Source organism: Tachypleus tridentatus, chromosome 1 (assembly GCF_004210375.1).
Source record: "Tachypleus tridentatus isolate NWPU-2018 chromosome 1, ASM421037v1, whole genome shotgun sequence".
Taxonomy (NCBI): domain Eukaryota; kingdom Metazoa; phylum Arthropoda; class Merostomata; order Xiphosura; family Limulidae; genus Tachypleus; species Tachypleus tridentatus.
In genome coordinates this window covers 124,773,775-124,797,640 of record NC_134825.1, presented here as the reverse complement: position 1 = coordinate 124,797,640, position 23,866 = coordinate 124,773,775, and the positions used below count along the sequence as shown (strand labels likewise).

General features: G+C 32.2%; 7 non-coding genes across 7 annotated transcripts; all 7 read right to left on the bottom strand.

Annotated features, from left to right (window-relative positions):
• Window positions 1-1,115: 1,115 nt before the first annotated feature.
• On the bottom strand, window positions 1,116-1,198 carry TRNAL-UAA (transfer RNA leucine (anticodon UAA)). Its single transcript has one exon. It is a non-coding gene; the product is annotated as a tRNA-Leu (tRNA).
• Window positions 1,199-3,193: 1,995 nt separating this feature from the next.
• TRNAL-UAA (transfer RNA leucine (anticodon UAA)) lies at window positions 3,194-3,276 on the bottom strand. Its single transcript has one exon. It is a non-coding gene; the product is annotated as a tRNA-Leu (tRNA).
• Window positions 3,277-5,275: 1,999 nt separating this feature from the next.
• TRNAL-UAA (transfer RNA leucine (anticodon UAA)) lies at window positions 5,276-5,358 on the bottom strand. The gene has a single exon. It is a non-coding gene; the product is annotated as a tRNA-Leu (tRNA).
• A 1,994-nt stretch (window positions 5,359-7,352) lies between these two features.
• Window positions 7,353-7,435, bottom strand: TRNAL-UAA (transfer RNA leucine (anticodon UAA)). Its single transcript has one exon. It is a non-coding gene; the product is annotated as a tRNA-Leu (tRNA).
• Window positions 7,436-9,431: 1,996 nt separating this feature from the next.
• TRNAL-UAA (transfer RNA leucine (anticodon UAA)) lies at window positions 9,432-9,514 on the bottom strand. Its single transcript has one exon. It is a non-coding gene; the product is annotated as a tRNA-Leu (tRNA).
• A 1,998-nt stretch (window positions 9,515-11,512) lies between these two features.
• On the bottom strand, window positions 11,513-11,595 carry TRNAL-UAA (transfer RNA leucine (anticodon UAA)). The gene has a single exon. It is a non-coding gene; the product is annotated as a tRNA-Leu (tRNA).
• Window positions 11,596-13,583: 1,988 nt separating this feature from the next.
• TRNAL-UAA (transfer RNA leucine (anticodon UAA)) lies at window positions 13,584-13,666 on the bottom strand. Its single transcript has one exon. It is a non-coding gene; the product is annotated as a tRNA-Leu (tRNA).
• Window positions 13,667-23,866: the final 10,200 nt, after the last annotated feature.

The following is a 23,866-nucleotide window of genomic DNA, read 5'->3' as shown; positions in this document are numbered from 1 at the left end:
AAGATACGAATAAGCCCAAATTTGACAAAAATATAATGTGTGCAGCCACTAAACTCGTGAATATAATTATAGTCCTTGGGCACTCTTAAGTTGGAAATACTTGCTCCAGCTGGTAGTATTTTCTCTCCATCTACCAAGAAATGGTAATCTTTTGTGATCCATATTAAGAGATTGAATATAAATATTTTTCAGTTTTCATTTTGTCTTACGAAAGGTAAGGCTTCGTACAACATGATGGTCGTTACAATTTTTCTTTCAACTTTTTTTTTATTACTAGCATATAGTACACATTTTGAAAAATAATAAGAAGAATAAACCATTTTGATCAAGTGATTCAACGTGGTATTGATTTTAGAACAATGTAACTAACATGTAATAATTTATAGGTGGGGCTAGAATTAGTATTTTTAGCTAACGAAATGTCAAAAGCATGCTACTATAACCACGGACAATACCAAAATATACTAATTCGACGTAATCATCTAACGTGTTTCAGGTATATTTAATTTATATAATTTTTTAGGCTACATGAAGTATAAAGTGTCGTACTCGTAACGAAATTAAATTTCTTGTTTGGGTGTGTTTGGTTACTGGCAAAATAATTTGATATGGTAGTGTATTCTTTTTTGCACAAGAGTAAAGAATTTCGAGGATGGCACTCAATGTCGTACCAAAAGAAATGAAACAATTTATTTTGTTGTTAATTTTCTATTCATAGTTTTATGATTATAGATTCTTAACTAGAAATTATACCATTGAAGTATTTAAGCATCTTAAGAAATTTTAACTAACTCTATACGCTTGCTGAATGAAAGAGAAACTTCTTTTGAGAATGTTAACTAGAAAGGTGGCATAATAAGAAAAGAAAAATAAACATAGTCTGGATTTTTCTTTTATTTTCAGAAACGTTATAAAGTAAACATTATTCTCTTGTATAGGAAGTTTAATATATTCACATCATATCTCATAATTTTAAATCACTCATATCCACTTAAGACAAACTGCGAGAAGCGTATTTTATTTTATTCCGTAGGGTTTTGTACCATCACATGTACATTTTTAATTTTTGCTCGATATAATTATTTTAAGAAAAGGGATTAAAATTGTAAATGTAATGCCAGGAGTGGGGTTCCAACCCACGTCTTCTTACGAAGACCAGATCTTAAGTCTGGCGCCTTAACCACTCAGCCATCCTGGCGGTGAGATGGCGTTTTTCTTAAAGGAAAATCGTCGCTATAACTTTATTATTTGGTCATGGCGATATTGTTTACAATTCGTATAGCAAATGTTTATGATATTTATATTGCTTAAACATTGTACTGATATCGTGTAATGTGTTTTATTATACTATCATCATGTGTATTGTTTATTTGTTCAGACACGATATCATCTAGGATATATACATCTTTACAACAAACACTTAGGCCAGTGGAGTGAAAATGGGAGACAAAACTAATGTTCAACTTGAATTATGCCAGATGCAAGCTGATCCATTTCTAGAAAAGTGACAAGGAAAAGGATCAGATTTCTTTAAACTTCTTTCAGAATTCGATTTCGAAAGATGCGTGCTTTATACAGAAAATTACATCAATCTTTGGTGCCAATAAGGTATATGAAAGTGTGTCCTCCACGATGAAATTCATTAAAAACCACAATGGAAGTCGCCTCACGGATTCTTCTCTGCTTCACCTACTGAGATAAGCGTCGACAGAAATCCCTGTCGACGTACACGCTTTGCTCAGTGCTGCTGAGCGACCTCAAAGTTCACATTGAAAATTTTATGTCCTTACCACGTTAAATATCGTATATACGTTTGCTATTCTAGTTTCCTTAATATACATCATTTTGCACTAAATTTATTTATTACGTAATTGATCATGTTTAAAATACATTTTCCATTTATTTTACAATGAAATACATCTTTTTCACAAATATGCCCGTCTAAATATCATGTAACGTAAAGTAAGTCACATTCAGATTAATTCCTCCCCCAATCGTAACTCCTTTTACCATCTTGAACGGACATAAATTAACCCTACCATGAATTTATATACTCTTTTTTTTTAGAATTACGTAAGATACGAATAAGCCCAAATTTGACAAAAATATAATGTGTGCAGCCACTAAACTCGTGAATATAATTATAGTCCTTGGGCACTCTTAAGTTGGAAATACTTGCTCCAGCTGGTAGTATTTTCTCTCCATCTACCAAGAAATGGTAATCATTTGTGATCCATATTAAGAGATTGAATATAAATATTTTTCAGTTTTCATTTTTGTCTTACGAAAGGTAAGGCTTCGTACAACATGATGGTCGTTACAATTTTTCTTTCAACTTTTTTTTTATTACTAGCATATAGTACACATTTTGAAAAATAATAAGAAGAATAAAACATTTTGATCAAGTGATTCAACGTGGTATTGATTTTAGAACAATGTAACTAACATGTAATAATTTATAGGTGGGGCTAGAATTAGTATTTTTTAGCTAACGAAATGTCAAAAGCATGCTACTATAACCACGGACAATACCAAAATATACTAATTCGACGTAATCATCTAACGTGTTTCAGGTATATTTAATTTATATAATTTTTTAGGCTACATGAAGTATAAAGTGTCGTACTCGTAACGAAATTAAATTTCTTCTTTGGGTGTGTTTGGTTACTCGCAAAATAATTTGATATGGTAGTGTATTCTTTTTTGCACAAGAGTAAAGAATTTCGAGGATGGCACTCAATGTCGTACCAAAAGAAATGAAACAATTTATTTTGTTGTTAATTTTCTATTCATAGTTTTATGATTATAGATTCTTAACTAGAAATTATACCATTGAAGTATTTAAGCATCTTAAGAAATTTTTAACTATCTTCATACGCTTGTTGAATGAAAGAGAAACTTCTGTTGGGAATGTTAACTGGAAATGTGGCATAATAAAGAAAGAAACATAAACATAGTCTGGATTTTCCTTTTATTTTCAGAAACGTTAAAAAGTAAACATTATTCTCTTGCATAGGTAATTTAATATATTCACACCATATCTCATAATTTTAAATCACTTATATCCACTTACGAGAAACTGCGTGAAGCGTATTTTATATTATTCTGTAGGGTTTTGTACCATCACATGTACATTTTTAATTTTTGCTCGATATAATTATTTTAAGAAAAGGAATTAAAATTGTACATGTAATGCCAGGAGTGGGGTTCGAACCCACGTCTTCTTACGAAGACCAGATCTTAAGTCTGGCGCCTTAACCACTCGGTCATCCTGGCGGTGATATGGCGTTTTTCTAAAAGGAAAATCGTCGCTATAACTTTATTATTTGGTCATGGCGATATTGTTTACAATTCGTATAGCAAATGTTTATGATATTTATATTGCTTAAACATTGTACTGATATCGTGTAATGTGTTTTATTATACTATCATCATGTGTATTGTTTATTTGTTCAGACACGATATCATCTAGGATATATACATCTTTACAACAAACACTTAGGCCAGTGGAGTGAAAATGGGAGATAAAACTAATGTTCAACTTGAATTATGCCAGATGCAAGCTGATCCATTTCTAGAAAAGTGACAAGGAAAAGGATAAGATTTCTTTTAACTACTTTCAGAATTAGATTTCGAAAGATGCGTGCTTTATACAGAAATTTACATCAATCATTGGTGCCAAAAAGGTATATGAAAGTGTGTTCTCCACGATGAAATTCATTAAAAACCACAATGGAATTCGCCTCACGGATTCTTCTCTGCTTCACCTCCTGAGACAAGCGTCGACAGAAATCCCTGTCGACGTACACGCTTTGCTCAGTGCTGCTGAGCGACCTCAAAGTTCACATTGAAAATTTTATGTCCTTACCACGTTAAATATCGTATATACGTTTGCTATTCTAGTTTCCTTAATATACATCATTTTGCACTAAATTTATTTATTACGTAATTGATCATGTTTAAAATACATTTTCCATTTATTTTTACAATGAAATACATCTTTTTTCACAAAAATGCCCGTCTAAATGTCATGTAACGTAAAGTAAGTCACATTCAGATTAATTCCTCCCCCAATCGTAACTCATTTTACCATCTTGAACGGACATAAATTAACCCTACCATGAATTTATATACTTTTTTTTTTTTTAGAATTACGTAAGATACGAATAAGCCCAAATTTGACAAAAATATAATGCCGCCTGCCACTAAACTCGTGAATATAATTATAGTCCTTGGGCACTCTTAAGTTGGAAATACTTGCTCCAGCTGGTAGTATTTTCTCTCCATCTACCAAGAAATGGTAATCATTTGTGATCCATATTAAGAGATTGAATATAAATATTTTTTCAGTTTTCATTTTTGTCTTACGAAAGGTAAGGCTTCGTACAACATGATGGTCGTTACAATTTTTCTTTCAACTTTTTTTTATTACTAGCATATAGTACACATTTTGAAAAATAATAAGAAGAATAAACCATTTTGATCAAGTGATTCAACGTGGTATTGATTTTAGACCAATGTAACTAACATGTAATAATTTATAGGTGGGGCTAGAATTAGTATTTTTTAGCTAACGAAATGTCAAAAGCATGCTACTATAACCACGGACAATACCAAAATATACTAATTCGACGTAATCATCTAACGTGTTTCAGGTATATTTAATTTATATAATTTTTTAGGCTACATGAAGTATAAAGTGTCGTACTCGTAACGAAATTAAATTTCTTGTTTGGGTGTGTTTGGTTACTCGCAAAATAATTTGATATGGTAGTGTATTCTTTTTTGCACAAGAGTAAAGAATTTCGAGGATGGCACTCAATGTCGTACCAAAAGAAATGAAACAATTTATTTTGTTGTTAATTTTCTATTCATAGTTTTATGATTATAGATTCTTAACTAGAAATTATAGCATTGAAGTATTTAAGCATCTTAAGAAATTTTTAACTAACTCTATACGCTTGCTGAATGAAAGAGAAACTTCTTTTGAGAATGTTAACTAGAAATGTGGCATAATAAGGAAAGAAACATAAACATAGTCTGGATTTTCCTTTTATTTTTAGAAACGTTAAAAAGTAAACATTATTCTCTTGCATAGGTAATTTAATATATTCACACCATATCTCATAATTTTAAATCACTTATATCCACTTACGAGAAACTGCGTGAAGCGTATTTTATATTATTCTGTAGGGTTTTGTACCATCACATGTACATTTTTAATTTTTGCTCGATATAATTATTTTAAGAAAAAGGAATAAAATTGTAAATGTAATGCCAGGAGTGGGGTTCTAACCAACGTCTTCTTACGAAGACCAGATCTTAAGTCTGGCGCCTTAACCACTCGGTCATCCTGGCGGTGATATGGCGTTTTTCTAAAAGGAAAATCGTCGCTATAACTTTATTATTTGGTCATGGCGATATTGTTTACAATTCGTACAGCAAATTTTTATAATATTTATATTCCTTAGACGTTGTACTGATATTGTGGAACGTGTTTTATTATACTATCATCATGTGTATTGTTTATTTGTTCAGACACGATATCATCTAGGATATATACATCTTTACAACAAACACTTAGGCCAGTGGAGTGAAAATGGGAGATAAAACTAATGTTCAACTTGAATTATGCGAGTTGCAAGCTGATCCATTTCTAGAAAAGTGACAAGGAAAAGGATCAGATTTCTTTAAACTACTTTCAGAATTCGATTTCGAAAGATGCGTGCTTTATACAGAAAATTACATCAATCTTTGGTGCCAAAAAGGTATGTGAAAGTGTGTTCTCCACGATGAAATTCATTAAAAACCACAATGGAAGTCGCCTCACGGATTCTTCTCTGCTTCACCTCCTGAGACAAGCGTCGACAAAAATACCTGTCGACGTACACGCTTTGCTCAGTGCTGCTGAGCGACCTCAAAGTTCACATTGAAAATTTTATGTCCTTACCACGTTAAATATCGTATATACGTTTGCTATTCTAGTTTCCTTAATATACATCATTTTGCACTAAATTTATTTATTACGTAATTGATCATGTTTAAAATACATTTTCCATTTATTTTACAATGAAATACATCTTTTATCACAAATATGCCCGTCTAAATGTCATGTAACGTAAAGTAAGTCACATTCAGATTAATTCCTCCCCAATCGTAACTCATTTTACCATCTTGAACGGACATAAATTAACCCTACCATGAATTTATATACTATTTTTTTTAGAATTACGTAAGATACGAATAAGCCCAAATTTGACAAAAATATAATGCCGGCAGCCACTAAACTCGTGAATATAATTATAGTCCTTGGGCACTCTTAAGTTGGAAATACTTGCTCCAGCTGGTAGTATTTTCTCTCCATCTACCAAGAAATGGTAATCATTTGTGATCCATATTAAGAGATTGAATATAAATATTTTTTCAGTTTTCATTTTGTCTTACGAAAGGTAAGGCTTCGTACAACATGATGGTCGTTACAATTTTTCTTTCAACTTTTTTTTTATTACTAGCATATAGTACACATTTTGAAAAATAATAAGAAAAATAAAACATTTTGAGCAAGTGATTCAACGTGGTATTAACTTTAAAAGAATGTAGCTAAGATGGAATAACTTATAGGTGGGGCTCGAATTAGTATTTTTTAGCTAAGGAAATGTCAAAAGCATTCTACTATAACCACGGACACTTCCAAAATATATTAATTCAACGTAATCATCTAACGTGTTTCAGGTATATTTAATTTATATAATTTTTTAGGCTACATGAAGTATAAAGTGTTGTACTCGTAACGAAATTAAATTTCTTGTTTGGGTGTGTTTGGTTACTCGCAAAATAATTTGATATGGTAGTGTATTCTTCTTCACACAAGTGTAAAGAATTTCGAGGATGGCACTCAATGTCGTACCAAAAGAAATGAAACAATTTATTTTGTTGTTAATTTTCTATTCATAGTTTTATGATTATAGATTCTTAACTAGAAATTATACCATTGAAGTATTTAAGCATCTTAAGAAATTTTTAACTATCTTCATACGCTTGTTGAATGAAAGAGAAACTTCTGTTGGGAATGTTAACTGGAAATGTGGCATAATAAAGAAAGAAACATAAACATAGTCTGGATTTTCCTTTTATTTTCAGAAACGTTAAAAAGTAAACATTATTCTCTTGCATAGGTAATTTAATATATTCACACCATATCTCATAATTTTAAATCACTTATATCCACTTACGAGAAACTGCGTGAAGCGTATTTTATATTATTCTGTAGGGTTTTGTACCATCACATGTACATTTTTAATTTTTGCTCGATATAATTATTTTAAGAAAAAGGAATAAAATTGTAAATGTAATGCCAGGAGTGGGGTTCTAACCAACGTCTTCTTACGAAGACCAGATCTTAAGTCTGGCGCCTTAACCACTCGGTCATCCTGGCGGTGATATGGCGTTTTTCTAAAAGGAAAATCGTCGCTATAACTTTATTATTTGGTCATGGCGATATTGTTTACAATTCGTATAGCAAATTTTTATGATATTTATATTCCTTAGACGTTGTACTGATATTGTGTAATGTGTTTTATTATACTATCATCATGTGTATTGTTTATTTGTTCAGACACGATATCATCTAGGATATATACATCTTTACAACAAACACTTAGGCCAGTGGAGTGAAAATGGGAGATAAAACTAATGTACAACTTGAATTATGCGAGTTGCAAGCTGATCCATTTCTAGAAAAGTGACAAGGAAAAGGATCAGATTTCTTTAAACTACTTTCAGAATTCGATTTCGAAAGATGCGTGCTTTATACAGAAAATTACATCAATCTTTGGTGCCAAAAAGGTATGTGAAAGTGTGTTCTCCACGATGAAATTCATTAAAAACCACAATGGAAGTCGCCTCACGGATGCTTCTCTGCTTCACCTCCTGAGACAAGCGTCGACAGAAATCCCTGTCGACGTACACGCTTTGCTCAGTGCTGCTGAGCGACCTCAAAGTTCACATTGAAAATTTTATGTCCTTACCACGTTAAATATCGTATATACGTTTGCTATTCTAGTTTCCTTAATATACATCATTTTGCACTAAATTTATTTATTACGTAATTGATCATGTTTAAAATACATTTTCCATTTATTTTTACAATGAAATACATCTTTTTTCACAAATATGCCCGTCTAAATATCATGTAACGTAAAGTAAGTCACATTCAGATTAATTCCTACCCCAATCGTAACTCATTTTACCATCTTGAACGGACATAAATTAACCCTACCATGAATTTATATACTCTTTTTTTTAGAATTACGTAAGATACGAATAAGCCCAAATTTGACAAAAATATAATGTGTGCAGCCACTAAACTCGTGAATATAATTATAGTCCTTGGGCACTCTTAAGTTGGAAATACTTGCTCCAGCTGGTAGTATTTTCTCTCCATCTACCAAGAAATGGTAATCTTTTGTGATCCATATTAAGAGATTGAATATAAATATTTTTCAATTTTCATTTTTGTCTTACGAAAGGTAAGGCTTCGTACAACATGATGGTCGTTACAATTTTTCTTTCAACTTTTTTTTTATTACTAGCATATAGTACACATTTTGAAAAATAATAAGAAGAATAAAACATTTTGAGCAAGTGATTCAACGTGGTATTGATTTTAGAACAATGTAGCTAACATGGAATAACTTATAGGTGGGGCTCGAATTAGTATTTTTTAGCTAACGAAATGTCAAAAGCATGCTACTATAACCACGGACAATACCAAAATATATTAATTCAACGTAATCATCTAACGTGTTTCAGGTATATTTAATTTATATAATTTTTTAGGCTACATGAAGTATAAAGTGTCGTACTCGTAACGAAATTAAATTTTTTGTTTGGGTGTGTTTGGTTACTCGCAAAATAATTTGATATGGTAGTGTATTCTTTTTTGCACAAGAGTAAAGAATTTCGAGGATGGCACTCAATGTCGTACCAAAAGAAATGAAACAATTTATTTTGTTGTTAATTTTCTATTCATAGTTTTATGATTATAGATTCTTAACTAGAAATTATACCATTGAAGTATTTAAGCATCTTAAGAAATTTTTAACTAACTTCATACGCTTGTTGAATGAAAGAGAAACTTCTGTTGGGAATGTTAACTAGAAATGTGGCATAATAAGGAAAGAAACATAAACATAGTCTGGATTTTACTTTTATTTTTAGAAACGTTAAAAAGTAAACATTATTCTCTTGCATAGGTAATTTAACATATTCACACCATATCTCATAATTTTAAATCACTCATATCCACTTACGAGAAACTGCGTGAAGCGTATTTTATTTTATTCTGTAGGGTTTTGTACCATCACATGTACATTTTTAATTTTTGCTCGATATACTTATTTTAAGAAAAGGGATTAAAATTGTAAATGTAATGCCAAGAGTGGGGTTCGAACCCACGTCTTCTTACGAAGACCAGATCTTAAGTCTGGCGCCTTAACCACTCGGCCATCCTGGCGGTCAAATTGTGTTTTTCTTAAAGGAAAATCGTCGCTATAACTTAATTATTTGGTCATGGCGATATTGTTTACAATTCGTATAGCAAATTTTTATGATATTTATATTTCTTAAACGTTGTACTGATATTGTGTAATGTGTTTTATTATACTATCATCATGTGTATTGTTTATTTGTTCAGACACGATATCTTCTCGGATATATACATCTTTACAACAAACACTTAGGCCAGTGGAGTGAAAATGGGAGATAAAACTATTGTACAACTTGAATTATGCGAGTTGCAAGCTGATCCATTTCTAGAAAAGTGACAAGGAAAAGGATCAGATTTCTTTAAACTACTTTCAGAATTCGATTTCGAAAGATGCGTGCTTTATACAGAAAATTACATCAATCTTTGGTGCCAAAAAGGTATGTGAAAGTGTGTTCTCCACGATGAAATTCATTAAAAACCACAATGGAAGTCGCCTCACGGATTCTTCTCTGCTTCACCTATTGAGACAAGCGTCGATAAAAATACCTGTCGACGTACACGCTTTTCTCAGTGCTGCTGAGCGACCTCAAAGTTCACATTGAAAATTTTATTTCCTTACCACGTTAAATATCGTATATACGTTTGCTATTCTAGTTTCCTTAATATACATCATTTTGCACTAAATTTATTTATTACGTAATTGATCATGTTTAAAATACATTTTCCATTTATTTTTACAATGAAATACATCTTTTATCATATATATGCCCGTCTAAATGTCATGTAACGTAAAGTAAGTCACATTCAGATTAATTCATCCCCCAATCGTAACTCATTTTACCATCTTGAACGGACATAAATAAACCCTACCATGAATTTATATACTATTTTTTTTAGAAATACGTAAGATACGAATAAGCCCAAATTTGACACAAATATAATGCCGGCAGCCACTAAACTCTTGAATATAATTATAGTCCTTAGGCACTTTTAAGTTGGAAATACTTGCTCCAGCTGGTAGTATTTTCTCTCCATCTACCAAGAAATGGTAATCATTTGTGATCCATATTAAGCGATTGAATATAAATATTTTTTCAGTTTTCATTTTTGTCTTACGAAAGGTAAGGCTTCGTATAACATGATGGTCGTTACAATTTTTCTTTCAACTTTTTTTTATTACTAGCATATAGTACACATTTTGAAAAATAATAAGAAGAATAAACCATTTTGAGCAAGTGATTCAACGTGGTATTGATTTTAGAACAATGTAGCTAACATGCAATAATTTATATGTGGGGCTGGAATTAGTATTTTTTTAGCTAACGAAATGTCAAAAGCATGCTACTATAACCACGGACAATACCAAAATATATTAATTCGACGTAATCATCTAACGTGTTTCAGGTATATTTAATTTATATAGTTTTTTAGGCTACATGAAGTATAAAGTGTCGTACTCGTAACGAAATTAAATTTCTTGTTTGGGTGTGTTTGGTTACTCGCAAAATAATTTGATATGGTAGTGTATTCTTTTTCGCACAAGTGTAATGAATTTCGAGGATGGCACTCAATGTCGTACCAAAAGAAATGAAACAATTTATTTTGTTGTTAATTTTCTATTCATAGTTTTATGATTATAGATTCTTAACTAGAAATTATACCATTGAAGTATTTAAGCATCTTAAGAAATTTTTAACTATCTTCATACGCTTGTTGAATGAAAGAGAAACTTCTGTTGGGAATGTTAACTGGAAATGTGGCATAATAAAGAAAGAAACATAAACATAGTCTGGATTTTCCTTTTATTTTCAGAAACGTTAAAAAGTAAACATTATTCTCTTGCATAGGTAATTTAATATATTCACACCATATCTCATAATTTTAAATCACTTATATCCACTTACGAGAAACTGCGTGAAGCGTATTTTATATTATTCTGTAGGGTTTTGTACCATCACATGTACATTTTTTAATTTTTGCTCGATATACTTATTTTAAGAAAAGGGATTAAAATTGTAAATGTAATGCCAAGAGTGGGGTTCGAACCCACGTCTTCTTACGAAGACCAGATCTTAAGTCTGGCGCCTTAACCACTCGGCCATCCTGGCGGTCAGATGGCGTTTTTCTTAAAGGAAAATCGTCGCTATAACTTTATTATTTGGTCATGGCGATATTGTTTACAATTCGTATAGCAAATTTTTATGATATTTATATTTCTTAAACGTTGTACTGATATTGTGTAATGTGTTTTATTATACTATCATCATGTGTATTGTTTATTTGTTCAGACACGATATCTTCTCGGATATATACATCTTTACAACAAACACTTAGGCCAGTGAGTGAAAATGGGAGATAAAACTATTGTACAACTTGAATTATGCGAGTTGCAAGCTGATCCATTTCTAGAAAAGTGACAAGGAAAAGGATCAGATTTCTTTAAACTACTTTCAGAATTCGATTTCGAAAGATGCGTGCTTTATACAGAAAATTACATCAATCTTTGGTACCAAAAAGGTATGTGAAAGTGTGTTCTCCACGATGAAATTCATTAAAAACCACAATGGAAGTCGCCTCACGGATTCTTCTCTGCTTCACCTCCTGAGACAAGCGTCGATAAAAATACCTGTCGACGTACACGCTTTTCTCAGTGCTGCTGAGCGACCTCAAAGTTCACATTGAAAATTTTATTTCCTTACCACGTTAAATATCGTATATACGTTTGCTATTCTAGTTTCCTTAATATACATCATTTTGCACTAAATTTATTTATTACGTAATTGATCATGTTTAAAATACATTTTCCATTTATTTTTACAATGAAATACATCTTTTTTCACAAATATGCCCGTCTAAATGTCATGTAACGCAAAGTAAGTCACATTCAGATTAATTCCTCCCCCAATCGTAACTCATTTTACCATCTAACGGACATAAACTATCCCTACCATGAATTTATATACTCTTTTTTTATAATTACGTAAGATACGAATAAGCCCAAATTTGACAAAAATATAATGCCGGCAGCCATTAAACTCTTGAATATAATTATAGTCCTTGGGCACTCTTTAGTTGGAAATACTTGCTCCAGCTGGTAGTATTTTCTCTCCATCTACCAAGAAATGGTAATCATTTGTGATCCATATTAAGCGATTGAATATAAATATTTTTTCAGTTTTCATTTTTGTCTTACGAAAGGTAAGGCTTCGTACAACATGATGGTTGTTACAATTTTTCTTTCACCTTTTTTTTTTATTACTAGCATATAGTACACATTTTGAAAAATAATAAGAAGAATAAAACATTTTGAGCAAGTGATTCAACGTGGTATTGATTTTAGAACAATGTAGCTAACATGCAATAACTTATAGGTGGGGCTCGAATTAGTATTTTTTAGCTAAGGAAATGTCAAAAGCATTCTACTATAACCACGGACACTTCCAAAATATATTAATTCAACGTAATCATCTAACGTGTTTCACGTATATTCAATTTATATAGTTTTTTAGGCTACATGAAGTATAAAGTGTCGTACTCGTAACGAAATTAAATTTCTTGTTTGGGTGTGTTTGGTTACTCGCAAAATAATTTGATATGGTAGTGTATTCTTTTTCGCACAAGTGTAATGAATTTCGAGGATGGCACTCAATGTCGTACCAAAAGAAATGAAACAATTTATTTTGTTGTTAATTTTCTATTCATAGTTTTATGATTATAGATTCTTAACTAGAAATTATATCATTGAAGTATTTAAGTATGTTAAGAAGTTTTTAACTAACTCCATACGCTTGCTGAATGAAAGAGAAATTTCTTTTGAGAATGTTAACTAGAAAGGTCGCATAATAAGGAAAGAAACATAGTCTGGATTTTCCTTTTTTTTTCAGAAACGTTAAAAAGTATACATTATTCTCTTGCATAGGTAATTTAATATATTCACACCATATCTTATAATTTTAAATGACTCATATCCACTTACGAGAAACTGCGTGAAGCGTATTTTATTTTATTTTGTAGGGTTTTGTACCATCACATATACATTTTTAATATTTGCTCGATATAATTATTTTAAGAAAAGGGATTAAAATTGTAAATGTAATGCCAGGAGTGGGGTTCGAACACACGTTTTCTTACGAAGACCAAATCTTAAGTCTGGCGCCTTAACCACTCGGCCATCCTGGCGTTGAGATGGCGTTTTTCTTAAATGAAAATCGTCGCTATAACTTTATTATTTGGTCATGGCGATATTGTTTACAATTCGTATTGCAAATTTTTATGATATTTATATTCCTTAAACGTTGTACTGATATTATGTAATGTGTTTTATTATACTATCATCATGTGTATTGTTTATTTGTTCAGACACGAAATCATCTAGGGATATGAATAAAAACCTTTGAGCAAGTGATTCAACGTGGTGTTGATTTTAGAACAATTTAGCTGACATGCAATATCTTATAGGTGGGGCTCGAATTCGTATTTTCTAGTTTAGGGAATGTCATAAGCTTACTGCTATATCTACCGAGAATTAAAAGAAAAGATGTGTAATATGAAAAATGAAACCATACACACTTTGAAGAATATAAGTTTATGAGATTTATGTTTCAAATTTTGATGCCGAAAAAGGAATAAATATTTATATGTCGTTGTTTGTGTAAATCATATCTAAACTTTTAGAACAAACATTAATAAAATAAGATAAAACTTTCTTTACGTGGTTTTTCTTAAGTGGAGATGAGTAATTTAATATTATAAGAGATAGTGGAAATAGACAAAAATACATATCTAAGAGAAATATGTTAATTTGTTTTATTTTGTAAATCTTTCAACCTTTTTCAGAATAAAAGGAAAACTCAGATCATGTTTATATTTCCTTTCTTATTATGACACAGAAGTGTACAATTCTTGTTTGAACTTCTGAAAAGAAGTTTCTGTTTTATTCAGCAAGAGTATGGAGCTGTTTAAAATTTCTTAAGAAGCTTAAATACTTCTGTAGTATAATTTTGAGTTGGTTATCTACTTTTATAAAAGTATGAATAATAAATTAACAAGCAAAATAATTTGTTTCGTTTTATTTTCGTGCTACTTTGTTTGCCATCCTTGAAATCCTTTTCTCTTATGCAAAAGAGAATATACTACCACATTAAATTATTTTTTGTGTAACCAATGTGAGTATATTGTTTTGTTGCTCCAGTGAGTATACGATGAATCTTTGGGACTATAGTTGTGATAAACGGTTATATATTGGAAAACTACAGATGTTTGACTAGAAATGTTTATAGGTTTCGAATATTACAGACAGTTTAACTTCAGTGAATTAAATTCGGATGTTCATATTTCTTCGAAGACATTTAATATTTTCTTTTGTAAAACGTGTGCTTTGTAATTGGTGTGAGGCCAGCCGAGAATGGATAGCCAGCTAGCGAAAGTGAAGTGTAACAAAATTAACTTATAATTAATTCGCTGTCGTGGACCAAAACTGTCAATAGAACGGTTTGTTCCAGAACAGGAAGGAGAGTGAATATTGTTTGTGAATTTGTGAAATTTTTGTTTATAAATCATATTTTGTAATAACCGTTATTATAAATTGTATTGTTGTTTGTTTATTGATATGTATTTTATTAAGAAGGAAAATTGTATGTATCTAAGTTACAATTAAAATTTTCGGCTATTTGAAATCGTAATACTTAACGTACATAATATAATAAATCGAAGACTCGTCAGAGATAAATTTTAATACGTAACACTTTGAACTGCTAATAAAGATGAAACACAGTTGTTCAATAGTAACTTTATTATCACCAAAACCTTAATCTACTCTTGTTTATTCGAAAAGATTAATTCAGCTGTAACTGTTTTCGACAAGTAACAGCTTTAAAGTGCAGAGCCCGTTTTACGACCATCGGTCTCCAACCACGAATCTTCAGATTTACAATCCACACTTACTAACTCCAACTACAAACTACATACTAACTAATTACAAAAAAGTCATATTGTGATATGTCAATCACCATATAATAAGATTTTCCAAATCAACTTACAAACTTATCAATTTCTAGCTCACTCCTATTTCGTTATCATAGATAATTAAGCAGTTTATTTAAAGTTGTTACGAAAATACCAAGAATCATATCAGCTGAAATATGAAAATACAATAAACGTGTAGATACATTAAAAATGCTAATTAGTTTATTTTGAAATAACATACTTATAACCTAAAAAACTTCAGTTTCATCATCTTTTTTACCTTTCTGTTGTTTGTCATTCTCATATTATAGAACTTAATGAATTAAGTAGAAGGGTTTGTTTTGAATTTTGTGAAAAGCTACACGGAGGCTATCTGCGCTAGCTGTCCCTAATTTTGCAGTGTAAGACTAGAGGGAAAGCAGCTAGTCATCACCACCCACCGCTAACTCTTGTGCTACACTTTTACCAAAAAATAGTGGGATTGAGTGTCACATTATAACGCCCCTACTGCTGAAAGTAGCGAGCATGTTTGGTGTGACGGGGATTTGAACCTGCGACCCTCAAATTAGGAGTCGAGTGCATTAACCATCTGGCCATGCCTGGCCAAGTAGAAGGGTTTATCTTAATCGTAATGTTATTGATTTACCCAGGAGTCAACAGCAACTTTCTGAAGCCATCTGAGGCGTAGTTGAAAAGGCCACAAAATGGCATTGTGTCACTGATCACCACTTTGTTTTTCAATTTTAAACTAGATTGCTTCTTTCAATAAATACTAATAATTTAAAACTCAACGCATCTTATACGACACATTAGTTCATGTACCAGCTCACAGATCCCTAACGCTTATGGATTATTTGCCCATAATTTTGAAATACCGGATTTGAGCCAGAAAACGGTATTTACTATCACTCTTATAACACAGCCACAGTTGAAAGTTTGCTTGTTTCTGATATTCGCATCAAGCTACATGAGGGCTACATGCGCTTGCTGCCCTTAGTTTTGGACTGATATACTAGACTAACTAGAGAAACGGAAAGTAGTTATTCAGCGCCCTTTGCGCAACTGTTGACTTTATCTATTCGAATTGTAGGATTTCGCTGTCACTCTTGTAACGCAAGCACAGCTCTAGAGCGAGGAGTGCGGTTTTGTAGCAACGAAACGAAAGTATGCCAATTGGAGCTAAAACTGCGTTGTGCTTTCATCGCACTATTTCTCGAACCATGAACTCTTCAACTCACGAAATGACAAGCTAACACTAGGCCATTCCTCTCCACTTAAAATATACATTTTACTTTATGTCCTCATTCCCTCATTTTAATTTTATTTGTATTCTGTGTGTACCACGATTTTGTTTTCTTTTGTTTATTTTTAACGCAGAAAATTCACGTGCCTATCGAATACCAAAAACGTAAAATTATACTGATTATTACAAGATCTCATCAGCCTTAAAAGTTAATTTTTCTGTATTAATCTGCAGAATAAAAAAACCCATAAAATTTACTATTTTTTACTCATTAAAAATACATTTTATTATTTTCCCTTTAAGAAGTCCTCCGCTGGTACAGCGGTAAGTCTACGGATTTACAACGCTAAAATCAGGGGTTTGATTCCCCTCGGTGGACTGAGTAGATAGCCCGATGTGGCTTCGCTTTAAAAAACACACACACACCCTTTAAGAAGTCTTTTTCTGTGTTTTAATTAATTAAAAATTGTCTATCGATTAACTAAATGAAAAACATATCATTTGAAAATAAATATTTTCAGTTTAATATTAAATAGCGATAGAATTTAATATTTAAAACTGGTTTCAACAGTGTAATTTGTTGTAATGTTAAAAATAATTTTGATTATTACTGCTATTATTTCCTACGCTGGAAAAATTATTTTGCAGTGTTAACTAAGTGGATAGATATCCTTAGCCCCACCCCAAATGGCACAGCCAAGGGTGGGCAGAGCACAGATAGCCCATTTTGTAAACAACAAACAATCCTTAGCTAGTTGAACCTCTTGCGATATTATTAATCTTATAGAAATTTATGTACTTCTAGGCACTTTGTTCTACAGAATTGGCTGGACTGATTTATATGTTGCATTATTAGTTTTAACATAAGCAACTTATTTTTGATCAAAAGCTATTAATAACCGTCTATTAGGCCTAGATAGATATAACTCTCTTTGTGGTAGAAGTTTAAAACATTTTATTCAATTTTTCACAGCTAAGAGAAACGGTGAGATAACCAGGTGAAAATAATAATTTAGCTTCTTTAATTCCTCGTCACCGTAGCTGCATTATGATATAAGGTTTTATTATGTTAGTAATGCACTAATCAAAGGCTCGGCATGGCCAGGTGGATAAAGCAATCGACTCATAATCTGAGGGTCGCGGGTTCGAATCCCCGTCAAACCAAACATTCTCACCCTTTCAGCCGTGTGGCATGATAATGTGACGGTCAATCCCACTAATCGTGAGTAAAAGAGTAGCCCAAGAGTTAGCGGTGGATGACGATGAGTATTCGTTTTCACTCTAGTCTTACACTGCTAAATTAGGGACGGCTAATGTAGATAGCCCTCGAGTAGCTTTGCGCGAAATTCAAAACAAACTAATTAAAGATATCTCTGGTGGACAATTTGGTAGTTACGGTAAGATTTTACAAGGAAAGTTTAGATTAACATATGCACATCACTTTCAGGAGAACATGAAGCAAGTTTACTAAAAATAAATGTATGATTACAATGAAAATCATAATAAAAGTGTAATGACATTCAGTATGTCTGTTGAATAATGTAGAATAATACATTAGTAATATCAATATTACATAATCTTCGAATTCTATACAAACCAAGGTGAGTAAAATACAAATAAAAACACCATCAAAAGTCCTGTAACAGTCCAGAAGATATTGAAGTTCGATGTATTTTAACTGTTATTTACTCTTTTGTTGTATATCAGATGGGAATAAACGAAACCTATAAATTTGTTTGTTCTGTTTTAAAGGAAAACCACATTAAACTATCTGCTGTGTCCTTAAACGAATAAAAATAAAGTGCTAACTGCTAGATCTTTAGATTTTGAATTAATGATGTAACATACGATAATACTGTACCCTAGTTTGAGGTGAATTATTGTAAAGATGTAAGAAATAAGTGCAAGATGATTTAAATGACACTTACCACTGTAATATTTATAAACTATTCTTACTATAGCTTTCATAAGTGTTTGTTTCTTTATTAACTCACCGTTTTTTCTTTTGTTACATTAATTGTTTGGGATGTCATTAACTTTTTGTAAAAAAGCGTGAAAGTGATCCTGGTTTCAGCGGAAAGATGGAAAAGAATTTAAGTTGAAACATCTTTGACGAAAAACTCCTTTGTCTCACAAAATTGTTGGTAATTTACTTTACAAGTTTGTGCAACTGGTTCTGTGAACGACCCTAAACAGAGTGAAAGCCTTTTAAAACATCGTAGCTATACACGACAAACTGTCAAATTTCTCAAGCAACAGGAATAATCTAAAGAAGCATGTTTTTGATTCTGAAATACAGTACATGATTTCCATTCTTGAAAGCAACACACATAACAGAAGTTGACAAGAGATGACTCATGCTAGCATGCTAAGGAACAAAAGAGACTGGATGACCACGATGTCCTCCAGGTGTCCTGGAGAGATAAAGTGATCCATAATACTCGCTGTCAAGAAACGTTTCCTTAGTAGTACCAATATATGTATATATATTTATTTATTTATTAGGGTGTGTTGTTATTGGGCTTAGGATTCTTCTGCAGTAGGTATCTATGAATTGTTGGGGAAAAATTCAAAAATTAACGAATAATATTGAGTCTATTTGTTTTCAAAATAATATATATATATAAATTCGGAACCAGTTAAAAGTATATACAAGAGATTCTGTAGATATCATATCTATAGCTATATAGATATCATATGCATATCGTAAACGCTGTATAGTTCTCTTCTTGTTAAAATTCCACTTATGCCCTTCATTTGCTTTAGAATTTCACTTGACAAAACAAAGTATTTGTCTCTATTACTATCGCCAAATTACCCGAACATTTAAGTTTGAATCCTATACTTTTAAATCATCTGCTCCTTTTTCATATTTGGGCTTACTTCCAATAAACGTCTGATTTTTTTTTTACGCATAGGTTTGCTTTCAAATAACAGTTCACGTTTTTTCAAACTCCACACAGTTAGGTTCAATTACTTTAGAACTCTCTTTAACGAAGTAAATTCTTCTTATCTCTTTTAACGCCATTAGTAGTACTGTAATATTGTGTTTCTTTGTTTGTTTTGAATTTCGCACAAAGCTACTTGAGGGATTCAAACCCGCGACCCTCAGATTACGAGTCGAATGCCTTAACACCCTTGGTTATGCTGGGCGAGGTAACTTTGCGTAATATATAACGAAATGCAGTTTGAACATTTTAAATGCATACTTCCACACACTCTGTGAGAACTTGAGCTTATCTAGAACATGAACATGTCTACACATTGAGTGATAACCACAGTTTATCTCAAACTACGACAGTTTTTCCATGCATTTTTAGAAAATACTGGCACCTCATTTCTGTACGAAAACCAGCAGCAGATAGCCCAGTGTGCAGCTTTACGCTGAAACAAACAAAGCAAATAAAAATCGTGTCGCCACGTTAGACTAACCTTTAACAGCAAAAAAATAAATTTGATTACAAGTTTTGTTGCTGCGTCTTTCAGTGTACACATGGTGTTCGTACAGGTAGAAACTTATCCTAATATGTTGTGTGTATTTGTAAATGTATTTATTCAAAATTATGGTGCTTGTTGGTGCAAATGTAAATTATTCGTACTTTGTGAAAAACGTAAACGAAAATGTATTAAAAAATTAAAAACGATATTTTAAAACCAACAACACGTGTTTTCGTATATGAATGTACGTCAGGTTGTAATGCGCTAAATCTAGTTTTCAAATTAAACTTATATTATTGGTATTCCCCACAAATTGTTCTGCGTTAAAAGGCTTAAAGTAAACCTTCACAAGGCAATGTTTCAGAATTAATCTTCATACTGTTTTGGAACGGATTTTATGAAAGATGTTACCTTAAATAATTGTGATGATAATATATATTATTTTTATTATCTGTAAGTGTGTTTTACTTGTATTTTATTTTGTATCTTGGGGAAAATCATACCTCATTAACATGTATACATTTATGATTTTTCTTTTTTTAAGAATATATCCAGCGAATCGGGATAGATTATTCAATTGTCTGAACATTTACATGGCCCGGCATGGCCAGGTGGGTTAAGGAGTTTGATTCGTAATCTGAAGGTCGTGGGTTCGAATCTCGGTTGCACCACACATGCTTGTCCTTGGTAAATGAGTAGCCCAAGAGTTGGCGGTGGGTGGTGATGACTAGCTGTTTTCCCTCTAGTCTTACACTGCTAAATTAGGGACGGCTAGCGCAGATAGCCCTCGAGTAGCTTTGCGTGAAATTAAAAAAATACAAAGTGAACGTTTACAGATGGTAACTTGTCTCGGGAATGTGTTACTGTACCGTATTCTAGTTCAATACTTGGCCCATATTTGACGTGGAACAAATTAATCATGGACCTTCAGAGTGAACTATGGAATTCCTCTGTATTCCTCCAGCATTGTGACTCACAACTACAGATGTAAGAAGGTTTTCGTTTAAACTTATCTCACAGATTTCTTGTGGAACTAAGGTTGGGTGATTTTGTAAGTCAGAAAAAATGTCAGAAGTGTGCGCCATACATGTGGAACCAATCATGGATGACTGCCTAAGAACTGATAAGTTCCATTTGAGAAAACATGTTCAGCTGATCTCAGCAAAAATAATCGATAAACCTAAGAGATGCGTTTTCCCATTATTGAATTAATGGACTTCATCCGTGGCTCTGAAACATGATCCCCACTTTTCATTGCTGAAACTACATGCGTAAATGCCAGTGCTTCATTCGATATTTTGTGAACAATAACCTTTTATTCAATGCAAAATAAGGATATCGTGATTTTTCAATTTTAAATTGTCAGATCATGTGATTCGTTGGACATGAAGGATCCAATTGCTTATGAGATGACATCTATTAGTTGGCAACATAAAAGGTTTACGAAATGACCATGTTACTTCGATATTTGTAAAGATTTTCCCGGTCAAATTAGCGTTATATCATTTGGGCTATTGTAGCAAATTTTTTCTGCTAATCTCTCTTTAACTGTAATATAGACTTGGCTGTCAGTTTGTAGTTGCAACCCGTAATTTCTTTTAACTGATGCAGTTTTCTCTTCACTTTATCACTGGTGATAAATGTACATCATGAAGAAGCATTAAATTTCAGTTACATCATAAATCTGATTGAGGTTCCTATTAAACTCGTAGCAACAGTCACACTTTTTTGGAAGGCTGTAGACTCTTGCAAATCCTGATGGCTATGTGCAAGAATCCTATCATTACAATTATACATCCACATATGAAGGTAGCTTTTGTTTGTTTGTTTGTTGGTTTGTTTGGGAATTTCGCACAAAGCTACTCGAGGGCTATCTGTGCTAGCCGTCCCTAATTTAGCAGTGTAAGACTAGAGGGAAGGCAGCTAGTCATCACCACCCACCGCCAACTCTTGGGCTACTATTTTACCAACGAATAGTGGGATTGACCGTCACATTATACACCCCAACGGCTGGGAGGGTGAGCATGTTTAGCGCGACTCGGGCGCGAACCCGCGACCCTCGGATTACGAGTCGCACGCCTTACGCGCTAGGCCATGCCAGGCCATGAAGGTAGCACATCACATTTTAGGCACTTTATATAATTCATTCCCACTACTCACTGTTTTTATACAGGAATGGCCCTAATAAAGTGGTCAAGCAGTGTATGTGTAAAATGCATTGCATACCACGCCCATAACAATAAAATTCTGGACCCATTGCAAAATAATTTTTATTTATTTTAGACTTGGTAGTATTTTAGGTTTTAAAGACCTTAAGGGAGACCCTTAAGGCAAACCTGGGGCGCTAAGAAACTTTTGTTTCTCTTCAGCCCTGCAAAATAATTAACCTTAGGCATCTTTAAATAAATAAATTTGGTTTTTATTTATTTTTCTTACTCAAAAACATACTTTTTTACATAGCTTTTAGTATCTAACAATATACCTTTTAATTACTTTTGATATAAAAGTTTCGACAGCTTTCTGGAAATTCAACCTTCTCTCAAAACTCCTTTTGGTGCAAAAGTGGCTAACGATGAGAGTTTATAAGATATTAAGATTTCGGAAATATTCTAGCTGGTTTCAATGTTGGAAATATTCTTTTAGGCAAATGCAACAATCACTGAAGCTGTAAGTAGCAGCACACTGTAAGCAATACACATAATTGAATATATTGCTGTTAAACCATTTTTCTAAATAAAACAATGTTCCAAAAGGAACTAATGTCTCTGGTAAATCATTTCCTTCAACATTTGATTTTGATTTATTGACATCGGATAAGTTAAGTCCATGTACGATTTTACACTTTGAACTGCTTTAAAATTGACACGTAATTATAGGCATCCCAAATTTATCTCCCAATTTTATTGAAGTATAGTTTACATCACTCTCACAAAAATCAGTTTTGAACCATTATTTTTCAGCAATAACTGGCTCATCTTTAGACCTGTAACTACCGAGGTATTTCTTTTATCTGCAGAATACAACTGATAAATCTTCTATCAGTTTTGTTCCTTAATTATTTTGGCACACTTAAAACTGTTGTTTTATATATAGAAAAGGTTTCCTTGTTTGTAATTGACTAAATTACCAGAAAAAATATTCATAGCTGAGCTCTGAATTTTGTTCTTGAGTAGATATATTTAAAGAAGCACATCATATGAAACTACTAACGAAATTAGAAATATCCATAATCTTACCTCATATCTTATTGATCCAGTTTCACAATATGCTGTACTATCTACCGTTGCTTCTTTCAGTTTTATTAACATTGTCAGTATGTATTTTGTTTGGTATTTTTCTACTTTTGTAACCTCATAAGGTGTTGGAAAAAGGCCCGGGAGTGATATTGGGAAAGGAATTCAGAACCACCCACCTGCTTAGTTTGGGACATTTCGTTACACACAGCACTTAAGATGTACTTTTTTCTTATGATATCTAAGTTACCAACATGTAGTTACAAACGTTTTCACTCCAAGTGTTTTTTTTGTGATTGGTAAATCTAGTAACAAAATTCACAAATTGATACATATACTATGTTTGCAAATGTTCAAGAAAAACGTGTTTATAATTCAACTCATGGTATATTAAGGTAATGTATGTTTTTGTAGACCTAACTCGTTTTAACTGCAATTTATTTCTTACTTAACACTGTCCATGACATTTCCAACCCCCTGCAATACATTGTAATAAAAGCT